Below are 14,196 nucleotides of genomic sequence, written 5' to 3' on the forward strand. Positions count from 1 at the left end.
TAATAATTGACAGGCCTGTGTGTGTGTGTGTGGAGTGAAGACGTCGTGGCAGCTCAGCGGTTTCAGCGCGTGCATCATGGATTCACTTACTGTAGATCTATCTATAACCTATCATTGAAATCACTGTAATTAAATGATAGGACGGTTTATTCTCAATCATGTCTCTCCAGCCTGCGTGAAAGGCCGATCTTACGCACATTAACACAAATTGAATTCTACAAACACACATGCTCGAGCCACATCACACCACCCCCTCTGTCCTACACAAAAATACACACACACATGCACGCACACACACATCTTCCCCATGTATTCCCATGGCTCTACATCTGTCACTGACACACACACACACACATGCACACACACACGCGCACACACACACACACACGCACACATGCACACACACGCACACCCTGGGGACACACTGTCAAATACTTTACAGAGCTCCCACGGTGAGACAAACAAACAAACGCAGTATTGGAAATTTGAAAACACTCAAGTAAAGTACAAATACCTCAAAATTGTACTTAAGAAGATGTACTTGAGCCCCCCTTCCACCACGAGGCGGAACCAGAACTTTCCAGAACCTGAACCTATATTTTTCTGGTTCTGGTTCTGTTCTTGATGTACCGTTGTTTCCTGTTGAGATTGGCACATTTCACCCAGGTTTTTCCATCTCAGTCACGTCACTTTGTCCTGTGACCTCACTCAGCAACGAAATAAACAGAAAATAAACAAAAATAAAAAATAAAACAATTCACAGGAGGCAAGCAGTGATCACCTCATGATGTGCACAGCAATGTAGTTTCAAATGCACTACATTGCAAAAAAATATACACGTGTGACATGTGTGATCTGGGCAGCTTGCCTGAGGAAATGTGCCAAGCTCAATAGGGAACAACGGTAGTACTAAACTTGAGTTCTGGGAACCTATGGGCGAGGCCAGCAGCGCTGCTGCTCTTTTTCGGGACCTTCCCGGTTAGTTCTGGTTATATATGGAAACGTAAGCAGAATCAGGTTCTTGAAAGTTCTTGGATCTGGAAAGTTCTGGTTCTAGGTCTGGTTCAGCCCTGTAGTGGAAAAGGGGCTTTGGTTGCTTTACACCACTGCAAACAGACACAGGCGCCGTCGCCGTTCCCGTACCTCAAAGTCGTTGGCCTTGTTGTAGTGCATGTTGAGCGCCCTGAACAGCTCGGCGTCGCGGCTCACCGCCAGCTCCTCGGACGTGGTCACGCCCTCGTTGATGGACTGGCGGGCAAACTTCTCCATCTGGATGTAGTAGAACTCTCGGAAGTTGCTGAACCACTTGATCAGCTGGGACGTGATGCAGCGGTTGAACTGCGAACGGACAAGACATACGTGGGAGGTTTACTTTACTTTCACTGCATGGGTTTTGTTTGGGAGGGACAGAACATGTATAACGTCGTCGTTGTGTGGAAACCTGTATGTCCAAAACTGTTCGTTTTGTATTCATCATTTTAAAAATGATTTAAACGAGTGAAAATAGCTGATCTACAAGCACACAATGAGGCGGTGTGTGCTTTTAGATCGGCTATTTTCAATAGTTTTGTGCCTCAGTCTTGTATGATGAAGCAGGGCTTTACTTGACGAAAAAACATACAAATGTCAAACTTGGAGATACAAGGCTTCTGCCCGACAGTGACGATATATATCGGTAGGCTACCGTATGAGAACATGGCGACGAATGGGAGGGAGGGAGGGAGGGAGAGAGAGAGAGAGAGAGAGAAAGGGAGGGAGGGAGGGAGATTTGCTTGGATATTGCATAAATACCAGAGAGACTCAATTCATCTTATTACTGAGGAAAACGACTTTCAAATGTTATTGCCCGTCCCACCAGAAGTCGTGTTGGCACAGAGAGGGATAGTATATCGCTTAGTAGCATATACATTTGTTGATAGGAAACGTGAGCCTTGCTTGTGACCTTTCGGTTTGGAGGAAAACACAAAAAAACTCTCTAAGCAACGGAGGTTTCTTCGCTGACCTGAAAAAGGGGCCCATATGGACTCCTAGAAGGTTCTATTTGACACCATTTGAGAGTTGTTTTTTCTGTCACAGCTGTTGTTTGGTACGAATGGGTCGAAAACAGATTGCGTGTGTGTGTGTGTGTGTGTGTGTGTGTGTGTGTGTGTGTGGTGTGTGTGTGTGTGTGTGTGTGTGTGTGTGTGTGTGCGCGCGCGTATGCGCGTGTGTGTCCCTTTGAGTTATTTATTGGTTAAATAAATCGTTGTTGTCGGGTGGAAACCTTGTATGTCCAAAAAAATAAAAAACTAGTGAAAACAGCCGATCTACAAGCACACAACGCCTCGCGACTAGATCTGCTGTTTTCACTACTTTTGTGGGACGGGCTTGTCTGACGAAGCAGGGCTTTACTTCGCGAAAAAACGTACACATTTGAAACTTGGGAGATACGAGGTTTCTGCCCGACAGTGACGAAATCCATGTATTCATTAGTTTAGTGTGAGCTGAGCTGACTGTGATTGTGTAAACAGCACTCCATGACGTTGATGAGCTGTGAGGTAATCACCTGCATCTGGAATGTTACCTACCGTTCCCTGTTTTTATATGAATATAAATTAAAAGATTAAAATGTAAGAGTGTTGTGAGTGTTTGTGTGTCTGAGCATGTGTGTGTGTGTGTGTGTGTGTGTGTGTGTGTGTGTGTGTGTGTGTGTGTGTGTGTGTGTGTGTGTGTGTGTGTGTGTGTGGGTGTGGGTGTGTGTTTGTGTGCGCGCGTGAGTGCGCGCGTGCGTGTGTGTGTGTTCAGCGGAGGGGAAAAACGGCTTTGACACAGAGATTAACCACGGTATTGTTACAAGACATTGTCTCTCAGGAGCAGGGGATGAGAGACAGAGAGAGAGAGAGAGAGAGAGAGGGAGAGAGGGAGAGGGAGAGCGATGGGTTACTCAAAGAGGAAAGAGGGTGTTTTTTCAGGAATGGTGAGGGGGTGACATAATGGAGTATAATTGGGTGGGGTGGGGGATGTGTGTGCCTGCATGCGCGCGCGAGTGTGTGTGTGTGTGTGTGTGTGTGTGTGTGTGTGAGAGAGAGAGAGCGACAGAAGGGAAGGGAGAGTTTTAAAATGCAGGGTGAAGGGAGGGGAAAGTGTGTGTGTGTGTGTGTGTGTGTGTGTGTGTGTGTGTGTGTGTGTGTGTGTGTGTGTGTGTGTGTGTGTGTGTGTGTGTGTGTGTGTGTGTGTGTGTGTGTGTGTGTGTGCGTACGTACAGTAGGGGTTGACCAACAAAAGAGCTACACAGAAGGAACGTGACAACTCAGCAATTAGCACACACACACACAAGCGCACGCACATGCACACGCACACGCACACATGCAGTATATACTGTATATAAATATATACTGTACATACATAAGAAATAATACAAAAGTAACTGTTTCCACCTGATAGCAACAATATACATTTTCCAATGATGTTCAAACATGTAATGTTCATCAGCTTCATTTCACTGGCATGTCCTAGCTCTGGTCCAGAGCACCAGTGAGTTCTCACTAATGCTCTGACAGGAGGCTGACTCACAGACAGGACCAGGATTTTCTCTGCCCTACGAGGGCTCAACTTCAGTCACAATTTAAAAAAACTACTTCGCTACTCACCTAAACAAAGGTAGTTTTGTGTTGTTGAAAGTCTATTTTCCGCGGTGGGAAACCTCTCAGCACCCCACCCACTCTGTAAAACATATTTTTGTCGTGAAATAAAACGCATCCAACTCGGCCGCCGCTGTTAATTATTCTTATTTCCGGGTCATGTCTGCGGAGTTTGAGTTGGATGCTTTTTATTTCCTGATAAAAATAATGCATTTTACAGAGTAGGTGGGGTGCTGAGAGGTTTCCCACCGCAGAGAATAGACTTTCAACAACGCAAAACTACCTTCGTTTAGGTGCGTAGCGAAGTAGTTTTGTTTATTTTGACTGAAGTTGAGCCCTCGTAGGGCAGAGAAATTCCTGGTCCTGTCTGTGAGACAGCCGCCTGTCAGAGCGTTAGTGAGAACTCGCTGACGCTCTGGACCAGAGCTAGGCATGTCCCAAGTGAGCTCTTAGTTCATTGAGACAATGGGACAAAAAAGATAAAAGTCTGAGAGTTGGGTTGGAACTTCCTAAATGCATTAATAATCAATCATATTATGGGTTTTCCCACCCCACACGGACAATACTAAAATCTAAAACGAAACTAAAATTATTTATCCAGCTTAATATCGGTAGCCTCTGTCTGCCCAAAATCTTTGTTAAAACTTTACACAGACAGGCGTGTGAGCGAGCGCACGCGCCCACACGTGCACGGCGCACACACACACACACACACACACACACACACAGTCGTCCACCTCACCACACAGCTCGTCGCAATCAGGTCAAATGGTAAAGAAAAAGGGGGGGAAGAAGACTGAGACAAAAGCTAGATGGAACCGATAGAGAGAAACAGAATGGAGCGGTGTCAAAACGCTGAGCTCAGGGAATGCCATTTTCTGTTTACCACAGAAACAAGGAGAGAGGGACAGCGGTGTCACACAGATAGAGGGAGAAAGAACGTGTCAGGGTTGTCCCCTCACTCCTCTCCAGGGACGTGCAGAGAATGTTAGAGAGGCAGGGGCCGAAATTTCCAAAAGGGCCTTTTGGTGGAAGCACCGAAAACAGCAGACCTCCAAGCTTGGATGTCAGCTATTATCGGTGCTTGATACCACACTGAATTAATCATAATCAAGTGAATACAGGAGATGTGGAGTAACGGCATGGATTTCTACACAGAGAGGACAATTTGTTCGACATAAGACGCTGCATTCAAGTTCAGGAGAGTTTTGGACGGTGAAATCTCACTCTTTCGAACGACCGTCATTTCGACAAAGGAGCGTCGGGAGGGTTAGCGACTCACCCCACGGAGGTTAGGTTTAGGGTAAGGGGTAGAGTTGGGTATCGAAAAGATGACACGTAGTAACAGTGAAATGCTCCCGTTTTGACAAGGCAATTCTCTTGAATGCTGCCTTCGAGTATGGCACGGAAAGAGGGCATTTGCATTTCTTTCACCATAGTAAAAATTGCATTTATGGTCTGGAAACGGCAAAAAGGGCAGGGGATCAAGCCCCTTTGATGTCTATGTGTGCACATGCCTGCTCCTTTCTCTCTCTTGCCCTGATGAAGGGTGTTGTGTCCGCCCTCCCCTCGACCCCAGGCCATGTTGGAAGGACAAGAGCACAAACACACGCACACACACACACACGCACACACGCACGCACACACACACACACACACACACACACACACACACACACACACACACACACACACACACACACACACACACACACACACACACACACACACACACACACACATCCTTGCACACCAGTGAGGCACAATTTCCCCAGAGGACAGTGTGAAATGTGCCAAATCAACACATAAACTGCAGGTCGCGAACATCGGAGATGTCTCTCACTGGCCCCGGGGGGAAGGCGACAAAAGAATCTGTTTTATACATGTTTTAATGATCTAAGACAGTTCTGCAATCTTTGAATGTCCGCCCCGAAGGACAGATGGGAGAGGAGAGCGACAGGAACAGAGGGGATGACATGGTAGAGTTATACGAGTGCAACTTTTAATGTACTAGATTATCAATCATTTAATGAAATAATGGATTTGGGGCATGTCATTAATTATAGACAAAAGGTTTTAAAAAATGTAAAAAAAAAGAAAAGAAAACAAAACTAGAATATTGAAAATAGTAGAGTAATAGTAACAAGTTCACGGTGTGTCGCATCGTGATGTGTTGTGAGCTTGTTGATCTGCTATTTTCACACTTTTTTGCATGACATAGGCCTAGTTGTGTGACAACGCTATGGTTAATCAATATATAAAACTATTTAAAATCATGGTTATCGATTAATCGAACAAGTTAACAATAGAATAATTGCAAAGAAGATCATCGATATACAGTAGCCCTATAGAGATGTGATCTGAACTTGAAGACTGTGACTTTGAAATATTTGTGTAATATTGAATCCATATTAGTACAGGAACTTGAGAGTTATCTTTATGACTGACATCCTATAAAGTGGCTCCCATTTGACGAGACAACCAACAGCCTCGTTACAAGTGAATTGATTCCAGCTTAGATTGCTTCGTCAAGACGTTATTTGAAGAGCGTCCCGGATATTCGTGAGCGAGTGTGTAGTGTGAGCAGGGGCGTCACAAGGGGGGGAAAGTGGGACTGAGTTACAAGGGCCCAAGGTGGAGGGGCCTGGAATTATTTTATACTTTAGCTATTGAAAAATAGCAGATCTACAAGCTCACAGCGCGAGCTTGTAGATCGATCTACAAGCTCACAGCGCGAGCTTGTAGATCTGCTATGTTTGAAAAGTCGTGAAAATGTGTGCAAATCTTTGAATATATGCATTTTTTAAGCGAACATTTGTAACTAAAATTTTGCTTCTGGGGGGTCCCTGGAACTAAATATTTTGAGATGGGAAACATAGGTTTTTCAAAAAACCTTAGAAGGATTTGACACAAATGTTCACGATTTTTCAAAAATAGCAGACCTACAAGCTTGCAGCGCGGCACTCGGTGCCGCGCTGTGAGCTTGTATGTCTGCTATTTTTCAATAGTCAAAGCACAAAATAATGCATTATAATGAGTTCCCAGTCAATGAATCCTTGTACCCAGGGCCCAGAATTTGGTGCGACACCCCTGAATGTGTGGACATTACAAGTGTCTGGAGAACTGCAAGAGGAAAGTAAGACGCTGCTATCGGGCAGAAACCACTTATCTCCACATTTCACCCTTTTTCTCCTATCGTAAATGAATGCCCTACTTTGTCATTTATTCTAGGTTTCCACCCGTCTGCAACTGAAGAGCAAGACGGAATCAAATGTGTTTAAGAGTGCATGAGAGAGTCAGGGGATATTAATAAAATCTGGGAATGTCTTCACCAATGTGTTTGTAAAGGAGTCTAGAAACACATCTCACAAAGACTGACATTCAGTTTCCCTAGGGGAATTTTTGGCAGTTGCTAAAAGTTCGGTTCCCATTTACTTTACTACACAGGAAAATAATACAAAAAATAGGCCCGGGCAGTCGGTAGAGCTCTCGCCTTTGTACCGCAAGGTCATGGGTTCGATTCCGGGCACCGCCAACTCAGCGTATGAGTAGCACGGCTTGGCAAGTCGTGCGGCAAGTACTGGGAGCTGATGGTAGGTGTGGCGCTCCACCTCAGCAGTCCATCTCCCAGGGGTCTAGCGCATTGTAACGGGGACAGACTCCCTCGTGTTATCGGCTGATACCGACAATAAGCCACTCCCTACCTACTTTTTGCTCATGATTCTGAATACATTGCAAGTATTTGTTTTGCGCGGAAAAACTCTCCTTGGACTAAAGACGTCCATAGCCACTTTTCCAGGTCATTACAAAACATTTTTGGTGGGTCCGGTTCAGAATCATGAAAAAACCCTAGTTTGACCCCTCACATGCTACTTGAAGCAGGTGTTTTTGGGTGTATTTTCTTTTCCTGTGTAGTAAAGTAAATGGGACCCCAACTGTCAGCAGTTTCTAGACACCTTTACACACACATTGGTGAAGACAGTTCTTGGTAACGAATTTATTCCCAAATTTGACCTTATTCTGATAATATTCCCTGACTAGAAAGAGATGGAGAGATGGAGAGGCAGAGAGACCAGGGACGGACTGGGACTAAAATTCAGCCCTGGCATCTTGGCCAGACCAGCCCCCACAACCAGCGCGCGCGCAGATACTCTACCGACTCGTCGGGTCAAGGGCGGCACATATACATACACAAGCTTTTAATACCACAACTTTTACAGACAACATAAATGATAACTACACAACTACACAATCCATAAATTGTATAAGTTAGCGTACAGTTCTCACCACCAACAAACGGAGTATGAACATGATTAGTGCCAAAATGTGTCAGAAGTTGAACTTTGGCTAATTTTGACCGATATTTTTTTACCGATATTTTTTCAGTTTTTATTCTTTTTTTGGGGGCCACCAGCCCCCCCGTCCCCCTAGCCTACCGGCCCACCGAGCAAATGCCCTGTATGCCAGAAGGCCAGCCCCCCCCCCTGAGAGAGACAGAGAGACAGAGAGAGAGAGATAGAGACAGAGAGAGATTGAGAGTGTTTGCGCGGTGTGTGTGTGTGTGTGTGTGTGTGTGTGTGTGTGTGTGTGTGTGTGTGTGTGTGTGTGTCAGAAGGAGCTCCCTGAGCGAGGGAGCATCTAATTAATCCTAACTCCTCCAGTCTTAACGAGGTCTTAATTACTCCGGCTGACTTACTCAAGATGAGACGGCGGCCCCCGGTGCTTCTCATACAGACACACACAGCCGGCTGGTCAAAAGGCAAGCGCTATCAATGCGCAATTACAACCCGCCTGTGTGTGTGTGTGTGTGTGTGTGTTTGCCTGTGTGCGTGCAAGCGTGTGTGTGTGCATGCGTTCAGGCAGTGTGTGCAACATCACAGCAGGGACGTGCAGAGAATGTTAGAGAGGCAGGGGCTGAAATTTCTAAAAGGGCTTTGGGGATGAAAATATCTAAAATATCAGACCTCCAAGCTCACAACGTGTCGCAGCGCGACGCGTTGTGAGCTTGGAGGTCGGCTATTTTTGGTGCTTGATACTACACTGAGCTAAGCATAATCAAGTCAATACTGGCATGGATTTCTACACAGAGAGGGCTATTCTTTCAACATAAGATGCTGCATTCAAGTTCAGGAGATTTTGGACAAGACGATTCTCTTGAATGCTGCCTTCAGGTATGGCATGGAAAGAGGGCATTTGCATTTCTTTCACCATAGTAAAAACTGCATTCATGGTCTGGAGAGGGCACTTTTTACAGACGGATAAAAGGGCAGGGGCCCAAGCCCCCTTTGATATCTATGTGTGCACGTGCCTGCATCACAGTATCTGCATTTCGCATTTGCATGTCTGTTTGTGTTGACATTTCTTTGTGCGTGTTTGTGCGAGTGCGTGTGCTCATCTTTGCCTAAAACAGTTGTCATCTCAACCCACTTCCCACACCGAGTGCACCATTGTGTGTAAAAGAGGCTCATCCTTAAGAACCATTTTCCCATACACAGCATCTATTCAGGCCCAATTAGAGGAGCTATTCAGCACCCGTAATTCCCTTACATCCCTCCCAACACACACACACAGGGGTGTCGCACCAAATTCTGGTCCCTGGGTACAAGGATTTACTGCGGCCCCCCCCATGAATGTTCTTCATAGGGGGAGGCGGTTTAACCCATTTATACAGGGAACGCATTATTTTGTGCTTTAACTATTGAAAAATAGCAGATATACAAGCTCGGTGCTGCGCTGCAAGCTTGTAGATCTGCTATTTTTGAAAAATCTTGTGAAATCACGTGAAAATTCTTTGAATATTTTTGACCACGATTCTATTAATGTCTTCTAAATGCTTCTAAGATTTGCACATATTTTCACGACTTTTCAAAAATAGCAGATCTACAAGCTCGCAGCGCGGCACTCGGTGCCGCGCTGTGAGCTTGTATATCTGCTATTTTTCAATAGCTAAAGTATAAAATAATTAAGGCAACTCCACCTTGGGCCCTAGTAACTCAGTCCCATGCACTCCCCCCCCCCCCCCCTTGTGACACCCTTGCACACACACAAACACATACACACACAGTGTCACACACACACACACACACACACACACACACACACACACACACACACACACACACACACGTGCATGTTACTTTTTGTTCCCTCAAAAGGCCATGAACGGGGGTCAACGAAGGGGGACAAGAAAAAGACGAGGGCAGGAGAGGGAGATAAGAGAGAGAGAGAGAAGGAGAGAGAGAGAGAGAGAGAGAGAGAGAGAGAGAGAGAGAAGGAAAGAGAGAGCAAATTTTTTTCCTGACCTGGATTTTTGGGGAATATGGTAATAATGAGGGTAATGAATGCACCAGGACAATGAAACGGGACACGCACACACGCACGTACACACACACGCACGCACGCGCACACGCACACACACACACACACACACACACACACACACACACACACACACACACACACACACACACAACTTCCCACTCCCGTCCCGGCCTTGAATAAGAACAGTCGTTGCTCGTCACAAATAGGATTATCCGTGATTCGTTTTTTTATTAAAGGAAATAATCGGCACAGAGCCCCCTATGTGGATGAAATATGGTGGATTAGCGGAGATTACGTCGCAATTAAATTTGAATGTGAAACAATAATAATACTAAGTCATCATTTACATAAGATTAGGACGAGGAAAGAACACGAGGATGGTTCTTGAAGACAATCTGGACTTCAGTTGAGTCATGTTTATAATATCGGTCTCACATTGTTGTCAGTGTAACGAGAACGAGGCCTAGAATTTTGACATTTTAGGGGCAAGGCCACTTGGTCTTTGGTGTTGTCCATTTTTTGAGGGCACAAAGGCCAAATGCCAGGGCAGGAAGGCCATCAAATAAAACAGGATTTTAGTCCATTGAAAGATTTTGGTGAATTTAAGGGTTAGGGATGACAACATAATCTGCATTGAAATAGATAAATGATGGTATTTACAATCGGATCCATGCTCAGCTCTGCAACAATCAAATCACTGGATTGGTTTAAAGATGGGGATTTCAGAATCTCAACAAAAGACACTGGTGTCTACATGACCAGAAAGAGACACTGGTGTCTAATGTCTACATATTGACAATTAAGAGACAGAGGAGAAAGTGGTAGCTTGGGGAATTAAGGCCACTGTGGCCTCAAGTCATGCCATTGGTCTGAGGGGCACAAGGCCAAACCGAGGGGCAACGACGGCCATGGCCTTCATGGCCTCCATGAAAGTCCTGCCCTGAGAACTATGTTTTATTTCATGTTGACTTATTATTTATTTATTTAAAAAATATATATATATTCCACGATTTTGTAAGCCATTTTACACCCAGTGCCAATTGCTGGGCTCTGCTCTCCCTCTGCCAACCTGGGGAGAGCCCCGAACTGAGCTCATGCTTCCTTCAGTGCATGAGGAGCGAGCATGCCGCTTCTTATCACCTGACAGGGGGGAGCTTTCCCGGTTGGACGTAGCGCGTGGAAGGAACACGTTATTCCAACCAGTTCCTTTCCCCTCCATCAGGCGCCCCGGCTGCAGGGGAGGCATTATAGAGACCAGGACTAATGCATGTTTTTGTGAGGGTACACATACTAGTACTACCCTAGGGGACATGGGGAAACATGCAAACTCCACACAGAAAGGCCCTTTCACCAACCCCACCTAGGGTATGGGCACTGATGACGCGGAGGAGAGCTGAACACATGTTGACTTCTTCTTACATTGACGTAAACATATATTTTTTTATTTTAATGTACGGTATGAAATGCCCCAAACACACAGTTGTTAATCCAATAATCTCATTTCACATAGTGTAATGGATGTACTGTATGTACAGTTTCTGTATATACGTCGTCCATCTGGATGTATGTATGTAAGTAAGTGCAAGGCCATTGGCGCACATTTCAATAGTTTAATCTAAGCCTGTTTTTGTTTACACAAGATTAATCGGATATCCTATTGGGGATGCTACTTAAATTAAAGACTAGATTAATTTGAAAAAAGCTTATGTAAATCTGGAATAGATTAAGTGATAATTGACTGCATACAACCACTAAACACTATCAGTTGACCAACTGGCAAAAGTAAACTTTTTTTGCCAGACTGAGGCTTTATTAACTGTAATAACTGTAGGGTTTTAAAAAAGGGGTCTTCAACAGGGGGTCCGGGACCCCTAGGGGGTCCCCAGAGTTACTACAGGGGGTCCTCAATATCTTTGAGTGATAGAAACTTTTTTCCTCTTTTTTTCATATTAACTATAGCATCCATATTCTGAGAACTTTAGTCAAAAATGATCTACAAGCTCACAACGCCTCGCACTGCAAGGCGTTGTGAGCTTGTAGATCGGCTTTTTTCGGCAAAGAGGTTTGGTGTTAAGGGGAAAAAGAGCAGACTAAGTACTGAGTGAAAGGTCAAGTTTATTAATTATTGACGGTGTAAGTGGTTAAATATATGAAAACACAAATTGACATGACTCCAAAATACATGATGATGATTGTGCTGAAAACTATGAAACTATATGGAATCTAGTACATGTATAAGGTTGTGGGGGTCCCTGCTTCATCACTCAACTAAGGGGTCCTTGGCCTGAAAACGTTGAAGACCCCTTGGAAAGACGGAAAGATGGATGGATAGAGAGTGGGAGAAGTACTATAGTGTTTGATGTGAAGTGTTTGGTAGTGACAGGCCTCTATAGCACCACGATCCTTCCACAAGGTGCACACTGTCCCTTTAAACAGGGAGCAGGTAGGCTTAGCAACCCGGTGTTTGCTTAGCAACCGGGGGCCCGGGCGACCCTGGTTGCCGTGGCAGCCGTTGAGGATGTGGCACTGCCTTGAGGAAGTGGTCACCGTGGATATGGACATAAGGGCAGATGGTGTGTGTGTGTGTGTGTGCGTGTGTGTGTGTGTGTGTGTGTGTGTGTGTGTGTGTGCATGTGTGTGTGTGCGCGCGCATGTGTGCTCATTTAAATATGCCGTCCTGAATCGGTGGAGGAGCCGCACGCTCCTTTACAAAACAAACAGAAGCCTGTAAACAGAAAACAATCAGCGCCTTTGTCTTTAATGCTGTTGTTCTGTTGTCCTGCGTTTCGTTTGGTCGTCCATCCCTCTCTCCTTCCCTACCTCCCTCCCTTCCTTCCTTCCTTCCTAAGCACCTCTTATCTCTAAAGTTCACACTTAAAGTACAACTTTTTTACAACAAGGGTTCATATTTTAGATTGCAATTAGAGAAAAGAAAAGATGAGTGTTCAAATGTTTTCATTTACTGCTTTCTATTGTTTTAGCCATTAGTGTTTAGATTACAAGTGGTACAAGTGGCTAAATATGTCTTTTTGGACACAATAAACTGACAATTTCTTTGTTACTGTTGACACCAGCCCCCATAAGTCACATCTGCCCATGAAAGATTGTGGTGCATCTTCGGAATGGGCTTATTGTGTCTAAAAATACATATTTAGCCACTTGCATGCATGCTAATCAAAATCGTTAAAATCACTAAAATGATAGAAAGAAGTAAATGAAAATATTTTAACACTCATCTTCGACTATCTAAAATATGAACCCTTGTTGTAAAGTAACAAAGTTGTCCTTTAATCTCTACATATCATTGCTGTCAGGGGGAAACCTCTTTTCTCCACATTTTAACTTTTTGTAGGGTTCTTTTTGTTGTAAATTAACGCCCTGTAACTTATCACACTGCAGTGTCACACAAAAAAGCATCAAAAGTAGCAGATCTGCAAGCTTTTGAGCTCGTAGATCGACTACAATGGCTACTTTTGAATTTGAGTTCTGAAAAGTAAAGGTCTTTACACACTGCTGCGTTTTTCGGGCCGAATATCGGAGTGAATTTCGGAACACGTAAATAAAAAAATCAACCTCATGTTATGTCAATCACGTTTGCACACTGCCGCCCGTTTCGTATTTATTTTCGGACCAGGGTAGATTTTTTTCCGATTTTCGCAACTGTTGCCACTGAGTCCCTTGCTCTCTATCTCTTTCCTCTCTCTCTCTCTCTTTCCTCTCTCTCTCCCTCCAGATTTCGGATTTCCAAAACGCAACGTAAACACGCAGTGCAGTGCGCAACCAGCTTAACAGTTTGGACAAGTGAGTTTAGTTGACTGGAGACCCCCAGGGTTCGATAATCATCCGCAATTTTCTTCCCTTTACACCAAATCTCTTGGCTGAAAGAGTTTCATTTTGACTGAATGTTGGCTAAACGAACAGCCCTCCTCCATCTAGCAGCGCATTTTGTCATTATATTTGTCATTATATTGCAAATATGTCCACTGCTCTTATTGAGACGCGACTCGTGTTTCTTTCATGACACACAAGTGATGATGTATGAGAGTGATAATGACAGTGTGTGTGAGTGTGGGGGAAGAGAGAGAGAGAGAGAGAAAGAGCAACTCCTTTTATGCGTTGGTGAAGTGAAAGCGGAACAGCCTAAGAGGGGGGGGTATTCGTGTGAGAGTGAAAGTGGGCTTTTGACACACACACACACACACACACACACACACACACACACACACACACACACACACACACACAGACCACGAAC

General features: G+C 44.7%; 1 pseudogene across 1 annotated transcript in view; it reads right to left on the bottom strand.

Annotated features, from left to right (window-relative positions):
• LOC308280229 (prospero homeobox protein 1-like) overlaps positions 1-14,196 on the bottom strand; it is a 65,261-nt pseudogene that overhangs the window by 29,868 nt on the left and 21,197 nt on the right. Inside the window, exon 9 of the transcript XR_013963391.1 lies at positions 1,144-1,338. The product of XR_013963391.1 is annotated as a prospero homeobox protein 1-like (transcript). The remainder of the gene's footprint in view (positions 1-1,143; positions 1,339-14,196) is intronic.

Source organism: Nannobrachium achirus (assembly GCF_963921795.1).
Source record: "Nannobrachium achirus genome assembly, chromosome: 24".
Taxonomy (NCBI): Eukaryota; Metazoa; Chordata; class Actinopteri; order Myctophiformes; family Myctophidae; genus Nannobrachium; species Nannobrachium achirus.